At 38.2% G+C, this 20,479-nt stretch overlaps 1 pseudogene; it reads right to left on the bottom strand.

The window, feature by feature from the left end:
* Positions 1-7,640: 7,640 nt before the first annotated feature.
* The window catches only part of LOC137651647 (uncharacterized), a 13,768-nt pseudogene continuing 929 nt past the window's right edge, over positions 7,641-20,479 (bottom strand).

Here is a 20,479-nt window from a genome sequence, read left to right as displayed (position 1 = left end):
TGGGAGTAAGAATATTATTATTGTTATTACAAGTTAGAAACGTTTAAAAAAAGCAAGATGCTATTATAAGGAAAAATAGCAGTGAGGGAAGGAAACGAGGAAATAAATAAGCTACAAGAGAAGAATAAACGATCAAAATAATACATTTCAAGCACAGTAACAGCATGAAATTAGATAATTCACATATAAACAATAAATCTTCAAAAAGAAAGAGGAAGAGAAATAAGATAGAACAGCGTGCTCAAGTGTACCCCCAAGCAAGAGAATTCTAATCCAAGACAGTGAAAGGCCATGGTACAGAGGTTATGACACTGCCTATGACCAGAGAACAATAGTTAGATTTTAAAGTGTCCTCCTAGAAGAGCTGCTTACCATAACTAAAAGTCTCTTCTACCCTTACCAAGAGTAAAGTAGTCACTGAAAAATATAGCTGCAGCAGTTAACCTCTTGAGCAAAGAGGAATTGTTTGGTAATCACAGTGTTGACAGGTGTATGTGGACAGAGGGGAATGTGGTCAGAATAGGCCGAACTATTCGGAGTATGCGTAGCTAAAGACAAAAAGGCATAACAAGAGAGAGGGATCCAATATAGTACTGTCTGGCTAGTCTGTGGACCCAATAACTCATTAGCAACAGTATCTCAAGGGTTGGCTTATGCCCAGGCCACCCTACTACCTAGAATAGTTCAAGAGTGCTGAAAATGTAACTATACTTATGCGTATATATGTCAGTAATGGCAGAAAGATTGATCAGTGTTTTGAGATGAAAGAAAGGAAATGATCTTTGTAGATAAATAGGGAATTTGGATAGGAGGTTACTTTACCGCACATGTTTCACACACACACTCATACATTGTAACGATATTTTCTTTTTATTGCTTATCTTTCTCTACACCTCTTTGTTAACAGAACCTGTTTAAGCCTGCCTATTCTTGAACTAATCTGTTTGAGTTTTTGTGAACTTCCTCCATTAAAACTTGTCATAAAAGCTCTCTGTCTACATAAATAAATTTAGATGCAATCGTCTTGTCTTTCAATCATCACCTAACGGCTCGCTTGCAAATTAGTGACCAGCGGAGTGACCGCTCCTTCCCACCTCTCCTCTCACTGCTGTGCCTTACTGTTTTAAGATGCTGCCCACTGAACCTGCCTCTTTGGTCTACACCTCCTTAATGAAACGACCACCCTTCGCAAGCAGAGAAGTGTTCGCCTGGTTCCAGGGTGCTTAAGTCCAGCTTTGCATCAAGGGCGTGACTCAGTCAAGCACCAAAGTAGATTACATTCTCGCTGTGATCCGCGGAACACTTTCCAGGAATTCTCCAATTGACTGTGCAACCAATAACGTATGACATCCCCATATCATACCCCCTGGAGTAGTACTTGCCATCATCGGCTGGCTGCATAGCGAAACTTTTTTAGCTCTCTCAACAACCGTTGAGGGACCAAAAGGCTTCGCTCCACTTCAGGGAAAGGACCATCATCGCTTGCCTGCAACCTGCCACAGATGGCTCTCCTCATGAAGTGAATCTAGTTCGTACCCTTTGGGTAAGGCACCTACCTGAACCTGTATGTGCTGCCATCCTCGATGTCAATATTTTGTGCATAAAGGACCTAATGACTAGAATCGATGCCCTTATGGACAGCCACTTCACCACCTTTCATACCTCCATTATTATCATTATTATTATTAAAAGTTAAACTATAACCCTAGTTAGAAAATCAAAATGCTATAAACCCAATGGCTCCAACAGGGAAAAGTAGCTCAGTAAGGAAAGGAAACAAGGAAATAAATAAACTATAAGAGAAGTAATAAACAATGAAAATTAAATATTTTAAGAACAGCAGCAACATGAAAATAGATCTTTCATATAAACTATAAAAACTTAAAAAAAAAAAGAGAAAGATAAAGAATAAGATAGAACAGCGTGCTCGAGTATTTGCTCAGGCAAAAGAACTATAATCCAAGATACAGGAAGGCCATGGTACAGAGGCTATGGCACTACCCAAGACTAGAGAACAATGGTTTGATTTTGGAGTGTCCTTCTCCTAGAAGAGTTGCTTACAATAGCTAAAGAGTCTCTTCTACCCTTACCAAGAGGGAAGTAGCTATTGAACAATTGCGTTGCAGTAGTTAACCCCTTGAGTGAAGAATTGATTGGTAATCTCAGTGTTGTCAGGTGTACGAGGATAGACGAGAATGTGGAAATAATAGGCCAGACTATTTGGTGTATGTGTAGGCAAAGAAAAAATGAGCTGTAACTAGAGAGAGGAATTCAATGTAGTACTGTCTGGCCAGTCAAAGGACCCAATAACTTTCTAGTCTTAGTATCTCAATGGGTGGCTGGTACCCTGGCCAACCTACTACTGACGAAGTGGACAATCATTCAACATTGACCGAAGCTGATGTGAATGTGGTAGGACACAGACACCTCCCCCAACCAACGACCTCTCCAGTCATTTACTGACGCTAATCAGCTTCAGTTATGCTATTACCACTCCAGATTTGGGGCTGCTGCGAAAAAATATTTGAACGTTTGTCAGTGGCCTAAAAAACGTGTAAGTAGGCCATTGTTTGTGGCGGTAGCCTCCCCTGTCACTAATCTTTTCTTTTTACATGATGCAGGTAAAGGTGTGTGATTCTTGGTAGACATGGGTGCTTGCCGTTCTCTTCTGCCAAGGCCAATCTCCTGGATACGATGTAGTCTGTCTAAGCCTGTTGACGCCAACCTGGAAGCTGTCAATAGATCTGCGATACCCACCCACGGTTATGAAATGCTCACCTTATCATTTGGAAGCTCCAAATATATTTGGAAGTTTCTCGTTGCTGATGTCACATTGCCTATCCTTGATGCAGATTTCTTGTCACATTTCCACCTCCTGGTCGATGTAGTTCACCGAAATGTACTCCTCGACACCTCTCAAACCCGTCCCCTCTGATCTCACTCTCGATATTAGTGGTGGATGCATACGCCCACCTGCTCACGTTGCATCTGGAAGTTTTCTGACCAGAACTTCATCAAACGCCCACGGTTCCAGTTAAACACAATATTTATCACCATATTAAGATGACGGGTTCTCCGGTATTTGCCAGATTCAGGTATCTTATACAGGATTGTTTGGCAGCCGGTAAACCAAAGTTCACCAAAATAGAAAAAATGGGCCTTTGCTAAAAGGACTCAAGGAAAATTGCTTCCTGCATCTGTGTGGCGATTACAGGTGCCTGAACATGCAAACAGAACCGGATCACTATCCCCACCCAAACTTTCCTGACGGGACCTCCTACTTGCACAAAGGGAAGGTTTTCTCCACGCCCAGGTGCCCAAGAACCCAGAAGACATCCTCAAGGCCACCATAACCACCCCCTTCTGTACATACACCTTCAATTACTCCTGTTTTGGCCTTTGTAATGCTGGGCCCACTTTCCAACATCTTATGGTTGGCATCTTAGGGGACCTCCCCTTCTATGTATGTTACGTGGACGACATACTTGTGTGCCCTTCCTTCAAATATGAACACCTCCGTCATCTACGCATTGTGCTCGACCGCCTACAACAGAACATCCTTGTATTCCAGTACGGTACATTTACCTTTGGCACCAACGAAGTACCGTTCTTAGAGCACCGCATCACTCCTGTAGGAGTCTACCCCGCTTCCTTTGAAGGTAGCAGTCATTCAGAGCTTCCTCACGACCTTGACCGTCAAAGCACTGCAAGAATTCCTTGGCATGATCAACTATTATCCCCGTTTCCTGCCAGTCATTGCCGTCACTCTTGCCACCCTCTAAGCCTCACTCGAGGGCAATCCAAAAGACCTAAAGTTGGGTCCCCTTAAAGAAGCGGCCTTTTGCAATGAAAAGAATCCCCTATCAACCGCTGCTGCTCTCACTTTTCCTGTGTCACATGCACCTCTTCTTCTCTCCACTGATGCCAGCGATTTTGCTATTAGGGCAGCACTCGAGCAGGTGGTCAATATTTTGCTCTGCCCATTGGCCTTCTTCAGTAGAAAACTGTACAAGGTGAAGTCCAGCTAATTCACCTTCGACAGCAGCGAACTCCTGGTGGTGCACTTGGCTGTCCGTCACTTTCGCCCCTTCTTGGAAGGTACACCCTCTATCATTCATACGGACCACATGTTTCTGGTGCACACCTTCACTTGACAGTCCGGTACCTGGTCCGCCCATCAACGTCGATATCTCTCCGCTATGGCTGAATACAATTGTACCCTTCAACATGTCCCTGGGAAATGAATCCCATTACCGATGCCCTGTCAAGAAACATATTGGCCGTCATTCACCTGGGATTGGATTACAATGTCTTAGCAGAAGCCCAACGAAAAGATCAAGAATAACAAGCATGTAGGACTTTCTACACATCCCTCTGTTGGGAAGACATTCCTTTCGACGACTCTAACACTACATTCCTCTGTGAAGTCAATACTGGTAGACCTCCTCCCATGTGCTGGCAGGCATTTGGTTTCATTCATGGCCTTTCACATCCCTTAGGCCGTTTTACTGCACAGCTACTGAAGACAAAGTTAATTTTGCATCGCATTACTAAGGATGCTAAGGAGTGGGACCGCGCCGGTACTTTATGCCAAACCTCAAAAATGTATCAAAACATGGATTCAGGAGTAAGCACCTTTCCTCAACCTCAGCGGCGCTTTGCCCACATTCACGTCTATGTTTTTGTTCCCTTACCCACATCAGGAGGACATCGTTACCTATCTACTGTCATCCGCTGCTCTAAACGTTGGCCTGAAGCCCTTCCCATGGAAAATGTAACATCCACCTCTTGTACAGTCAAATCCAAATGTCCTGTCGTCTCCGGTCCCCTACTGTTAACCCCAGTATCTATAGATTCCAGAACTTCAGATGTAGAAGAGTTTGGTTGTTAAGGGGGGGAAGAATGGTTGGGGACAGGACGAACGGTAGGAATGGGGGCGGGGGGGGGGGGGGGGGTGCCCGACGGGCGAGGGAGGACGCTGGGAAAGGGGAGGATGACGGGCGGGGGAAGTGCTACTTGTTAGAGCTGTAAGGCGTGTGTGATGGCAGAGGAAGCACAAAAAAATATGTACGAAGGTAATTCAGTATATCATAACTTCCTAATTCTATAATTAGAATAATACTTAACTTATATTTATATGGTATATTGGTTGTGTTATTTGCTATACTAATCTCGCAAATAATTTGACAAAATGATCGATGTTTAGTTTGAAAATGCATTTTGTCCCAACAGAAAAATCTCTCTTAATCACAAGGTAAGAGTTTCTCTCTCTCTCTCTCTCTCTCTCTCTCTCTCTCTCTCTCTCTCTCTCTCTCTCTCTCTGTATATATATATATATATATATATATATATATATATATATATATATATATATATATATATGTATGTATCAAAAGAGTGTGTTTCTAAATGCATAAAGAGTGGGGAATGGCAGAGTAGGTTTTTAGAGCTGTTACGGGAAGCTGGCATTTTGTTTGAAAGTAATTCATTATCAATTCCTAAGTATAATATTTTCAGTAATGATTCCAAATTATAATTGCGCTATTTAGACTCGCTTGTTGTTTTATTCGGTATAACATTCTAACAGATAAGTTACTGGCTAAAATATTGAACTTTGGCATAGCTTGTGAATTTTATTCAGACTGAAAAACCTTACCTTTACACAATTCACGAGTCCAATAACAATTAATTTTCTTAAGACAGATTAACTATAATTGGTATACAACAATTCAGCATATATGAAAAAGTAATTTGGTTTCGTCGACTGGTTTTTCTAAAGATACAGTTTACATTGAGATAAGAAATTGTGTGCCACCACAAATGAATTTTACTGCATTTTGTATATTCTATAAAGTCAAGTCCCTTAACGCATAAAATATTTGCATGATGTAATCTTTAAGGATTCTCAATCATAGTTACTGATTACATGATGATAACAATGAGACAAATTGGGTGAAAGCTGGGCAAATTAGGGTGTCTGCATTCACTTATTCAAAATACAATCATGTTTTAATCTATAGGAGACCTCTCTCTCTCTCTCTCTCTCTCTCTCTCTCTCTCTCTCTCTCTCTCTCTCTCTCTCTCTCTCTCTCTCTCTCTCAGATCTTAGACCTGGAACATTCTGGAAGTAGCTAAGTTTCATATAAAGGCAACCACAGGGATGCTTAGATCAGATAGAGAATTCCATCCTTAAGTCATAGCCCTCTCTCCCACTCTCTCTCTTAAACAACTCTCAGTGTATTGATTTAAAAGTGTTAAGTTAAATTTCAAAGTTTTGGTGTGATGAGTTTTTGTAAACAGTGGGTATTTATAAAAATTCTTCTAGAGTTTTGTAACTGGTGCTTTAGTAACGTGAAAGGTATTTGTATCGTTATCTGGTTAACTATATTCATTGAATGTTAAGACTATTTAAATAGTGTGTAAAATTTTATTTCAAGTGAACAAAGTGATTGTATAATTTTCATAAGTATTATTTCTTTTGTCTCAGTCTAAGGTTTTATTGAGATTTAATATTTCAAACGAAACAAGTGATTATATAATTTTCATAGGTATTATTACTTTTGTCATATTCTAATGTTTATTCAGATTTAATATCTCAAGCCAAGGGATTATATAATTTTCAGATCATAACATTTTTGTCTTAATCTAAGTTTTGTTCAGACTTAATATTTCGAGTGATTTATTTGTTTGATGTAAATTCTTTTCAACGTGTTATAATCTATATATAATATATTTATTTTTTTAAAGAGAGTATTATTCCAATAACCAGTGTTTAAATTAGTATTCGCTCATGCTCCTGTAAAGAATCCTAGTAAGAAGTGGTTTTAATTAGATTGTAATAATAATCACCCAGTGTTGTTTTGAACATACTTAAGAGTCCTTTGGATATTCGGTATTGCTATATATTGCTGTCTGGGAGTTATATAAATGTCTCAGAGTTTGGGTATTAATATTTCCAAGTGTAACAGATTTAATGTAAAAGCAAACAGGTGAGTTTGGAACTTGGGAGTTTGTATAGCTAGCGAGCCGTAATATTTATAATATTATATTTTAGGTTCCCAGACACGGGACATCGTATAATATATATATATATATATATATATATATATATATATATATATATATATATATAATATATATATATATATATATATATATATAGAGAGAGAGAGAGAGAGAGAGAGAGAGAGAGAGAGAGAGAGAAATAAACTTACATCTTGGTTGATAGCTTGATTGGTTTAATTACTATTTTGTTTCAATTCAGAGGCATAGGTTTGTATTCTGGCCAAGGTAGAGGTAGCCTACTTTTTATATAATTAATTTCCCTTATTGTAAATATTTCCCAGATCAAAGGAATTTGATAATAATAGGTGGTGTGGATTAATGTTATAAAAATGTGTATATATACAGTCAGAGGTGGCTTGCTAGTGTTGTTGCGAAGGAAAATGTGCGTTGCCAAGTGCAGATCTGTCGGTATCTGTTGCTTAGCTGAGGGCTTTTAAGTCTGGCAGCATGGAGTAAATTTTCCAGCAACGTGACATAGCCACTGGAGATTGTCGGAGGAGGTTGCACACGGAAAAAATTTGGCAGGAATGACCAACGACCTGCCGAGACATCCAGTCTGTCTTTAGGAGTGGTCCTTAATCCCAGGAGGACCCAGGGAAAAACCAGTTGGTGTCCTTGCAGCGGGACATCAAAGCTGCTTTGAGGGTGCGATGAAAATATTCAAGCATTCCGTTGGCAGCAGGGTTGTAGGCGGTTTTCTGATGTAGGGTGATTCCCAGGAGTTCCTCTAATGTTGTCAACAATTGAGAGTTGAAAATTGCACCAATGTCAGAAGTAATATACTCAGGGATACCAGACCTTGCTATCCACCCTGAGAGTCAGGCAGATGTACATAAGATGGAAGTTGCAGTTTCCATGTGCCCAAGTATTTCAACGTGAATGTGGGGAAACTAACAATGGGGTTGGGGAAAGGTGCCAACTCCTGAATCCGTTTGTCGATGTACTTTTGAGATTTGGCAGGAAGTGCTTAACTTTCTTAGTAATGCCGTGTCAAATAAACTTCATCTTCAGTTGATTTGCAGTAGAACGGCGGGAGGGATGTGAAAGCCCATAAAATAAATGAAATCAAATGCCTGTCGGCACATGGGAGCAGGTATCCAGGGTCTAGGTCTACCAGTACTGATGTCATAGGGGAGAGTGGCATTATAGTAATATCCAGGGACATCCTCCCAACAGAGGGATGTGCTGGATATTCTACATGTGTGTCACTCTAGATCTTTTCATTGGGCTTTTGCGAAAGGTATTGTAATCCAAGCCCAGGTGAATGGTGGCCAATGTGTTTCTTGACAGGGCATAGGCAACTGGATTAATTTTCCCAGGGACAATTGTATTTAGCTACGGTGGAGAGATGTCGGCATTGACAGGCGGACCCAGTGTCGGATTGTCGAGTGAAGGCATGCACCAGAGACATGTCGTCCGTGTGAATGATGAAGGGCGTACCTTCCAAGAAGTGGCAAAAGTGATGGACAGTCAAGTGCCCAGCCAGCAATTCACAGTCGAAGATAGTGTAGCTGGATTCCGCCTTGGACAGTTTTCTACTAAAGAAGGCCAATGGGATGGGTGAGCTATTGACCATCTGATTGAGTACTGCATCGATAGCGACGTTGCTGGCATTGATGGAAAGGAGAGGTGAATGTGGCCTGGGCAAAATGATAGCAGTTGTGGTTGATAGGGTATTCTTTGCGTTGTAAAAGGCCGCTTGAATGGGACCCCACTTCAGGTCTTTTGGCTTACCGTTGAATTAGGCGTAGAGGGGAACAAGATTGGTGGCGATGGCTTGCAGCAAACGGTGATAATAGTTGATCATACTCAAGGATTCTTGCAGTGCTTTGAAGGTCGAGTTCATGGAGAAGTTCTGAACAGCTGCTATGTTCTCAGGAAAGGGGTGGACTCGTTCAGGAGTGATGCGGTGCCCTAAGAACGATACTTCATTGGTGCCAAGGGTATAAATACTGTGTTTTGCTCACAGCTTTGGTGCTTGACTGAGTAACACTCTTGAAGCGAAACTGGACTTCAGCATGCTGGAACCAGGCGAACGCTTCTCCTCTGGTGATGGATGGTAGAGTCAGTGTCGGAGGGTGGCATCGTCAAACAGTATGAAGCAGTAGTGAGGGAGAAGGCGGGAGGGAGCTTGACACTCCGGTGGTTATCAATGTATGAGGTGTTAGTTAGGTGATAACTGAGAAGCTAGGCGAATGCAACTAAACTTCATTAAACAGTCATCAAGCTTAAGGGGCCCAGCTGGTATGCCAATATATGGGGGTATTGGACGAAAAACACAAAATCCTTAAAAAATTCAGTTTCGCATGGCAATGGAGAATGCGTATACAAAATATTTTATCAAAATTCATGTTACTTTCATAGTTACAGGGTCATTAGTAAAAGTAACTCAACAAACCAAAAACATTGATCTCTTCAAGAAAATCCAGTATTTCTTCTGTTCTCGTAGATTTTGATAATTATTACATTTTAATATGAAACAAATTGTAATACAAGATGAAGTATTACACAGTAATTACACCCTTTGGCCTTCAGTGGTAGCATAAACCTCATAGAGCGTACACATTTGAGTTTGACCTCTAACATTCACTCGTTTTTCCGTCTCTTTTCCTTGGTTTCCGCAAGAATTGCATCATGCAAAAGAGGAAAAGACAATTTCAACATCTCGCAAGCATAAGGAAGAAGAAAATTTTCTCTAATAAGAATTCAGGAGTGGGTAATATCAGCAATATTAGCGGAGTTAGTGAAAGATAGAGATGATGAAGGAGCGACCGTCGCGCCTAAAGAGCAAGATATTGAGCAAATTGTCTTTGTAAAATTACAAAGAAAAACATTGAATGCCTATATCTCAAAACTATACTTATTGACCTTCATTTTCTATCTTCTCCCTTAGTTTCGAAGATATAGCATTGGAATTTGGTTTATAACTTAGAGAGACATTATAAAACAAAAAAATAGAGCCATTTTTCCAAATTTTTGTTTACATATCTTTTTTCTTAGTTTTTTTTTTCCAGTGACTACCACTTGGCCAAGTGGTAGTCACTGTCTCTACAAGTCTGCCGGACCAGGGTTCGATTCCCGGCTGGTCACAATCTCTTGTCTTTGTGTGATTTCACCTGGGGCTTTGATCCTGAGGTCGTTAAGAGAATCCAGACATTAATGTATTAAAAATATATGGTTTATTTGGATATAAAAAACATATCTAAATGTGCAAAAATTTATCACACACACACACACACACACACATATATATATATATATATATATAGAAATATTTATATGTATGTATGTATATATACGCACAAATACTATACCTTTATATATATATATATATATATATATATATATATACATATACATACAGAATATATACATATACATACAGTATATATATATATATATATATATATATATATATATATATATATATATATATATGTATATATATATATATATATATATATATATATATATATATATATATATATATACTGTATATATATATATATATATATATATATATATATATATATATATATATATATATATATATATATATATATATTATATCTGTGTGTGTGGGTGTGTGAATATTTGTGGTTGTGTGTGTGTGTCTATATAGGTGGCTGTGTGTGTAGGTGAGCAGGTGTGCATGTATACAAAATGGCTTAGTGCTCCTCTCGGTAATTTGATATCTAAACTGCATTCTAAAAATTTTCATCTTTTGCATTGCGGCTAACAGATATCACACTTTTCTCGTTTCTTGAAGTTTCTCAAAGGAATAAACTATTAATCACTTCAAAATGCAGTTAACCAGTGTACAGTTAGAATCAAAAGAACGCTGACACAGGGGGGAAATCTTTCGTCAGAGGTTTCTAGTGTTCCTATGACCAAACAGAAAAGATGTTGCTCTTTTTAGTACTACTACGAAATGGGCGGAGCCCTCTCCAACCTTAGCGAATCAAAGAGAGCAAAGGGGTGTTTTTGCTAGTGAATGCATTAAAATGTTACAAATCGAGTTGCCATATTTCATTCTGTTTTATCATTTGACGTTTCGAATATCCACTGCATATACTGAATACACACATGCAGACTCACACGCACACATACAGTATATATATATATATATATATATATATATATATATATATATATATATATATATATATATATATATATATATATATATATATATATCATGAATCTGCAAAATCATGTTGAAATTATTGGAGTATCGCAGCTAAACAATTCCTTTCCTTAACAGTTACATTAGATTATTTCGACATCAGTCTTGTTCAAGTCACCAATGAAAGGAAAAGTACTTTCAGATATGGTTGATGTAAAATGATAATAAAAAAACACCATACATGAGTTATGCCGTCCTAAATGACATTCAGAGAGAGAGAGAGAGAGAGAGAGATTCGGTCTGAATAGATAGTTTTTTTATATATATATTTGTAGTACGTTGGTCAAAATTCGCCAGTAACTTTTTAAGTTAGGTTGGTGACAAAAAAATATTCAGAGGTGAAAACATGACCTCCCTGGTGGAGGTAATGGCGAGGTGAATATTGGCTCGCGCACTGAACCCTTTTATAATTTAGAATTGCAAGATATTTCTTCTTACCTTCTAAATTCTTGGAATTTTTCCATTTATCCAAACCTACCGCAATCTTGTAACCCTTCGAGAAACCACATTATTACTTCCATTCTTGCTGTTTGTCTTTCAACAACTCTAACTCTTAGTGAGATAAAGATTCACTTCACGAAGATCATGTCTCTAGAGAATGGAACTTGTAATGTTTCTCAAGATGATATTTATTTTGAAATTGAGTTATATGGAGGTGGGGGATATAAACTCGACGCTATCTTTTATAATTTATTATAGAGAGAGAGAGAGAGAGAGAGAGAGAGAGAGAGAGAGAGAGAGAGAGAGAGAGAGAGAGAGAGAGAGAGAGAGAGAGAGAGAGAGAAGGGGTGAATAAGTCTGAGGGTGGTGAGAGCGAGAAGGGGTGAGAGTGAGAAAGGGTGAAAGCGAGAAGGGGTGAGAGAGGGAGAGAATAGTGAGAGTCAAAGAAGATTTGGGGGCTCCAATATGTTCATTCCATACCAGTTATGTTACAGACAAACTCTTTATGATTAGTTAGCAGCTTGACTCCGCGTTATCCATTTCAGTGTTAAAGATTACAAACTTCATTTGTAACTAAGCTGATAATATCTAGTTAGCGATAATCTGTTGCGCTATGTCTTTATAGTGCGATTTGTGATACGACAGGAAAAAAAATAAAGTCACGCTATTTTTAAGGAACAAGACACCAAGGATTTCAATAGATAAAACACAATTATATTTTAATAAGAACTAATTTTGGGTCAGAGTTCGTAAACAAATGCACAAAAAATAGCTAGAATATAGTACCAATGGGGCAAGGGGTGGGTGCGCTTAAGGAACTTAATTTCAAGGTTGTGAGTAATGTTTTTCTCCCTTTTTAGCGTAGCATTTTCAGTTCGTATTGTATCGTTTCTTTTTTACGGTACATTTGTTTATTTTTGTAGTTTTATTACCACGGTTTTTGGACAGCTTACTGAAAGATGTAAAGGAGAATATAGCAGCTGGAGAACTTATACAGAGATAGAGACAGAACCAGGTGGAGGCAATTGACAGCCCACGTTGAGAACATAGCACCTAGATAGAATACCCTGGTAATTTCGGATCGCCTTTCTCATAATCCCCACTGTCCATATTGGTTTTGGCTAATTTTTCATGGCCGGATGAAAAAAAGTAACATATGTTAAAAAGAAACATCACGAAACATATGTTATATCAAGAAACATATGTTAAAAGCAAACATTTCAATAGTATAATATATTTCTAAAGTAATACAAAATTTTAACATATTTCTATTTGCAAACAAATTCCTCTCAGGAAAAAATAACTAATCTGTAATTACATATTACATTATAAATACGTCCTTGTTACATACGCTTTTTTTTTTTAGCCAAAGTTTACGTTATATAGAAATAGATACCAAAACTTTTCTATCCATTTCAAACTGATAAATGTAAATAAGCAAGTGATGATCTTTTCTCCTGACAGATTCCAAACTTATTGTAAAAGATAAAGTCCCTTTAATTTTTTATAGAAAATTTAAAGGTATTTGTTCAAATTTAGTTCGAAGTTAAGAATAATTATTTTTCTTACTTATTTGTTCATTTGTTTATTTACTTGTTTATCTAGAAAGTTGCCGACGAGAGTGTTTTTGAATTGGTCACCGCACATTGTTAAGCATAAAAACAAATGCTTGAATGTAAGTGAACAAGTCGGCCAAAACAATGTTAAATAGTGATATTTGTTAAATAATATATATTTTGTAAAGGTTACAAGGTAAAGGGCTCTGGTACAGTCATGTTATGAGAAGAGATGAACAGTATATTGGGAGGAGAGTAATGGAAATAGAGGTACAGGGAAGGAGAAGGAGAGGGAGACCAAAGCGAAGGTGGATAGGCTGTATCAAGGATGACCTTCGATCAAAGGGATTAACCGGTGATGAAGTGTGGGACAAAGGTAGATGGAGAACGCTGGCCAGAAACATAGACCCCACATAAAAGTGGGAAAAGATGTAGACAAAGAAAATGATTAACTCAGCAGTGTTAACCCAGCCACTGAGGGGGGCAAGCCAGCCTCAACTTGGTGCCGGTCCCAAGCCCAGGTAAATGGAGAGGGTTGATGGCAGGAAAGGCATCCGGCCATGAAAAGAAATTAGCCCAAACCAATATGGCCAGTGGAGATTGTGATATTAGAATTAATGGTAGAAATGTGTATAATGAGAATCTATGCAACAATAATAATAATGAACAAGCTTGTGAAAAAAACTAGTCAATCTCAGGTTGAAGATTGAACACTGTTATGACCTGAAAGACAGCATCGACTTCTCATCACCCTCATATAAAGACACACTGATATCTCATAAATCTTTAGAATCATTGAAAACAATTGTTCTTTCTGCTTATGATTTGTGAGATGATGACTGGATCAAAGAAGTTAGTCTTGAGCTTTACTCTAGATTACTCGATGCCTTCAAAGAAACCATCACACTTCTATGGCCCACCAAATCTAATGTTGTTCCTAATCCACTATAAGAAATTCCTGCTTATGTTCTACAATGTGTATTTACATTAATTTGTGGTAAGAGGGATCCATCAGATCGAGAATAAATATTAGTACTATCAGTTAGTCAAAGATATGTGTAAAGCAGCAACAGGTGGACAGTGGAAGATGAAAACGCATATCCTACTATGTATGACACTGTCCTAGCATATACATGGTTTAAAGTGTTTCAGTAATCAGTAATAGTGATGAGGTTAAGGATCAACCTGAAGGAACAGTGTTTCATGGCGACTGAGACAACTTTGATCAGGTGGTGTCTGATGTTTATGGAACTGGATCAGGTCAAAGCACAGTTGGAATCTACAATAAAGAGTTTGGATTCTGTAAAGAAGATGGACTGAAATTAGTCCCTCGTACGACTGAGCCCATTCCCGAGAAGATTCAAAAGTCCAGTTTAAGAGTCTCTGCCATACTACAGGCGAAAACGACCTGAAGTACCAATCCTCATAGAGCCCTCAAACTGTGCTGAAAATTAAAACATCAAGATTCTGATTTTTTTTTCTGGATTATTTCTTGTCATATGCCCTTTGAGGGTCAATTTATCTCTGCTATATTGGGATCTGTGTCTGGTAGCCTACTGCCAATACTCCAAACTGTACGACAAGTATGTATGTATGTATATGTATATGCATATATATACATATATTAAGATATATATATATATATATATATATATATATATATATATATATATATATATATATATATACCACTTGGCCAAGTGGTAGGTCAATGTTCATACCAGTTTCCTGGACCAGAGTTCAACTCCTGGCCAGTCAGAAGCTGTTGTCTTTGTGTGATTTCGCCTGGGGCTCTGATCCTGAGGTTGTTAAGAGAATACAGACATTAATGTAACAGAAATATATGGCTAATTTGAATATATATATATATATATATATATATATATATATATATATATAGAATTACAGTATTTCTTAAATTCTTTAACGGGGAACCCCGCCTTGCCAGCAGGAAGGGTGAAACCTTACCCTGCCAGCGGGAAGGGGGAGAACCCCTGACAGCAGGAAGGGGGAACCCTGCCCTGCCAGCGAGAAGGGGGGAGCCCTGCCCTGTCAGTGGGAAGGGGGAGCCCCACCTTCCCAGCAGGATGGGGGGAGCCCCGCCTGGCCAATTGGAAGGGGTAAGCCCCTCCCTGCCAGCGGGAAGGGGGAGCCCCTCCCTGCCAGCGTGAAGAGCGAGCCCTGCCTTGCCAGTGGGAAGGGGAAGCCCTGCCCTTCCAGCGGGAAGGGGGGGGGGAGCCCCGACCTGCTAGCGGGAAAGGGGAGCCCCACCCTGTCAGCGGGAAGGGGGTAGCCCCACCCTGCCAGCGGGAAGGGGGGAGCCCCGCCCTGCCATCGTGAAAGGGGAGCTCCCTCTGCCAGGGGGAAGGGGGAAGGCCCTCCGGGGTAGCAGGAAGCGGGTAGCCCCGCCAAGCCAACAATGTAGAGTACCTGTATCTAGTTTATTTTAAAAAAACATGAAGGCCTTTTGGAAATCCCTAACAGGCTCCAAAATCCGAAACAGTCTTCAAAACTCCCCCAACTCCTTGTTCGACTCCAATTTGTCTTTCGACATCAATAGGAAAGTTGAATGCTCTCCTGTCAGAGCTCCAAAAGATTCTTAGTCTCTCTGTTAGGAGAAATATAGAATACCAGTGCAGTACCAAATTATCTTCAAATTGTCATTTGAATCAAGCATAAATGTTAGAAAAGGTAAAAAGATTGTTTTGATTGTTTTAGTGCCCAACCCAAATTTGCAAGCTTTTATTACCAATTCACCACGAGGCTATTAAAAAGAAAACAAGATTTGGGTTTTGCAGAAAATGTTTTGGTGAAAGTTGAGAGAATTGTTGAGTGTGCATCTTTGAAAGAAAACTAAAATACCTCGTCATAAAGGGATCAATGACAAGTGGAATCAGGAAGGCAGTCATGAAAAAGCAAAACAAGAATTTGGAAGACTAATAACTGATTTATTTGAAAGGATTCAGACAGAAAATACAGGAAGAAGAGGGAGACAGGAAGGAGAACGGGAGAGAAGAAATAACGAATCCGAAAAGGAGAACTAGTTATTATTTGTTGATCAGTTTACGATAGGGCGCATTTTGAAAGGAGAAAGTAAAGTCCCTAATGTTGAAGATCCAAAAATGAATATTGTGCAGAAAAAGGCGGAAACTGCTCAGAAGTAGAGAATATTGAAGGACCAGAGAAAGATCTAAAATTCTTCAATCTGAAGTATTTCTTTTTCTCTCTAAATAAGGAAGGACTTCTAAGGAGAGGCACTCCCATTGGACGTCTCCCTTTTGGAAAGCCCTAACAGGCTCCAAATCCGAAATAGTCTTCAAAATTCTCCGAACTTGTTGTTCGACTCCAATTTGTCTTTCGTCATCAATAGGAAAGTTGAATGCTTTCCTGTCAGAGCTCCAAAAGATTCTTAGTCTCTCTGTTAGGAGAAATATGGAATACCGGTGCAATCCCAAATCGGCTTCAAATTGTCATTCGTCTTGAGCAGGAATGTTAGAAAAGGTAAAAAGATTGTTTTAATCGTTTTATTGATCAACTCAAATTTGCAAGATTTTATCACCAACTTGCCTCTGAGGCCATTAAAAAGGAAACAAGATTTGGGTGATGCAGAAAATGTTTTGATGATAGTTAAGAGAATTATTGAGTCTGCGACTTTAGAAGAAAACTAAACAACAAGTAGAATCAGGAAGGCAGTTATGAAAAGCAGATAATACAGGAAGAAGAGGAGACAGAAAGGAGAACGAGAGAGAAGAAATAAAGAATCCGAAAAGGATTACTAGTTATTATTTGTTGCTCACTCTACGATTCTGCGGATTTGAAATGAGAAAGTAAAGTCCATAATGTTGAAGATCCAAAAATAAAGATTGAGCAGAATAAGGTGGAAACTACCCAAAAGTAGAAAATATTGAAGAATCGGAGGAAGCTAAAATTCTATGGTGACCCGGATTTGAGCATCGGGCTCCAGTTTCAGTCGTCATTTTGTGTCGGCCTCATCATCATCTGTCTGACGTCAGTGTTAGTGTCATCCAACGCAAGTAACAGATTTTAAAAGATACAACCAATGCTGCGTTCCCCTTTCGGGCTGCCAACACAAGGGCCCGTAGTCTGCCTTGTATATTGGCGGGTCAATCTAAATCATCATCATCAGGAGATGCAATTTGAGACACGAGACCTTTTATGGTCGTTATAAAAAAGATATTTTAATTGCAAAGGGATCAATGGTTCAATTGGAGGAGAGGAATTGGTCAAACGAATACTCTAAGGAAAGAGTTTGTTGCTCTTCATCAGGACCCCTAAAAGATTGATGCGCAATCGGGATGTCAAAACGAAAGTTAGTTTACGGGAAGAGTAGGAACGGCGTACCGTCACACGCGCACACACGTGTGTGTATATATGTATATATATATATATATATATATATATATATATATATATATATATATATACAAGCTTGCCGGACCAGGGTTCGATTCCCGGCCAGTCACAAGCTCTTGTCTTTATGTGATTTCGCCTGGGGCTCTGGTCCCGAGGTCGTTAAGAAAATCCAGACATTAATGTATCAAAAATATATGGCTTATTTGAATATATATATATATATATATATATATATATATATATATATATATATATATATATATATATATATATATAATATATATATATATATATATATATATATATATATATATATATATATATATATATAATGGCTGATGTTTTTGACAGTAAACAGAGTAATGAAAAACTTAAACTTCCTCATTCCTGTTTTCCTGAGGCTAAACTTACTACTATGACTCAGATTCAGGGCCTCTGTAACACGGTTTTTTCGCAATAATTTTTTATCTATGAATTTCATAAATATAACGCTTATTCAGAATGCACATTATGTCTACACATAAATTTTGTCTATATTCTGCATTACGTAGGTTGAATAAATTTGGTACTTATAATGTAAAACTGACGTTTTTTGAAGACGGGCCAACTTACTCAGAGAAAAGGTTTCGAACGCACTCGTTACGTAACTTATGACGGCATTTCTTCCCTCTTTCTCAATCGATGATTGGCTATACGTAACGAAGGCTATACCTCTGCCAACAATGACACAAAAGTTTAAATAAAAGCAAATCAGTACACCTTTATGAACTCTGAAACCTCTCCACTGATTGTCATAATGAACAAACCAACAAAATATGTTAATAAATACAAAAACACTTCGATTATTAGTCTAACTCCCAAAATAAATTTCCTGAGAAATTACAGTCTACTTTATAGGTCACAATCAGATTGACAAGGTGTAGGGAATAGTTGGTAATTTTTTTTTGTAAAACGTAGTAGACAAGCTTGATTTGATAACTCCTATATCCAATGTCAAGCAATTTTTATTTATTGTCTATCTGCCTACCTATTTACTATTAAAAAAAAAAAAAAAAAAAAAAAAAGAAAAAAAAAAAAAAAAAGCCGGTACCGTAATTTGGCTTTAAACCTTCACCAATAATTATCGTCAGAATGATGACTTCATGAGGCTCCACCCGCTTTGGCCTCGTTATAATTCAGGATAACACTGAAGGCTATCATGGGCATTGTTGGATCAGAAAATTTTAATTCTGGCTATAAATACTCATTTCTCGAGTAGTTGTAAGAAGTGCTAAATGATCCTCAAGGATCTCAGCAGTTGGCCTAAACGTTTAATTCATGTATACTACTGTTGCGGCACTACTGCTACAGTAGTATTACTACGCTAGCACAGATACCCCACCCACATTTATGTATCGTTCCGCCATTCATAAAGTCTTTGTCATGTTTTTTCACTGTGCAATAAGCCATGGCCTCCTCAGAAATTAAGTTTTACATTAGATGATAGGTTATTTCATGAAGCTGACAAATTATGGCAACTGGGTATGTTATTGCCATGTTGAAGCTAAAGATGAAGTATAGTATCATTCCTTCATTGCATTATCATCTTTACTACTATTTGTTTTGCTACATGTAGTAATTATATTAAATGATAAATGAATTATGTTCACTTTACTTCTATAAATTCCCATTAGATGTACAAATAAAACTCCTAAAACTATTTATGATTTATTTACAAAATGCAGTCATCATCACTCCCGAGGAAAAGATCATCTTCCCCGTCCTCATCGTCACTGGCCAGGCTAATGATGACTGGTTCTACTGTCTCTCGGATATTGTCCGACTCCCAATACTTCTCTTATAAATGATGGGATTGTCGAACTGCTCCTGCCCACACTTCTGGGGTAACAGAAAGCCTGGCTTCCTCCAACCTGTCCTGCAGGTCGGATCGAGTAAATCGACGGAGGGAGGAAAGTACGTGTCTCTTCATGATCCCCCACACCTGTTCAATTGCATTGAGCTTGGGATGAGCAGGGGGGCAAACGCACAACCTCATGGCCCCATTCACGGATGTTGTTGTCAATCTCATACCTTCGGTCTGGTAGATTCTTTTGGCAAATAAACAGCAGCTCCGAGCGTGTGGCAGAAGGTCGGAACGATATCCTGCGCTGTTCTAGCCACCTGACGAGAGAACATAATAGAACATTAATACCTTAAAGATAGATCATAAATTGTTACATGTAGTACAAGCAATAAAGTGCAATTTGATCAAGTTCCCATTAAAATAGGTTAATTGACTCTTCGAACAATTTATATATATATATATATATATATATATATATATATATATATATATATATATATATATATATACATATATATATATATATATATATATATATATATATATATATATATATATATATATATATATATATATATATATATATATATATATATGAATATATATATATATATATATATATATGAATATACATATATATATATATATATATATATATATATATATATATATATATATATATATATATATATATATTTATATATATATATTGGAAGTCATTATAATTACCTGACGAGATTTGCCTTTTTGGTTGCTGATGTGGGGCATTGACTCTCCTCGAGCAGTGTGCTATGATATGGTGCATTATCAAGGACAAGTACAGATGGCTCGGGAAGGGATGGCAGAAGTTGCGTCGTTAGCCACTGTTTGAACAACTTTGCATTCATCTCGCCATGGTAGTCTCCCTGATTGGTCTTGGCCAGGTAGCACAGGTATGAACCATCTATAAAGCCCTCATTCGTGCCAGCTGCCACCACCACAAAACGCTCACCTTCTCCAGGAGGAACCTGACAA

This window comes from Palaemon carinicauda, chromosome 13 (genome assembly GCF_036898095.1).
Source record: "Palaemon carinicauda isolate YSFRI2023 chromosome 13, ASM3689809v2, whole genome shotgun sequence".
NCBI lineage: Eukaryota > Metazoa > Arthropoda > Malacostraca > Decapoda > Palaemonidae > Palaemon > Palaemon carinicauda.
Note: the sequence above shows the minus strand (reverse complement) of the source record. Positions and strands in the feature narration are given on the sequence as shown.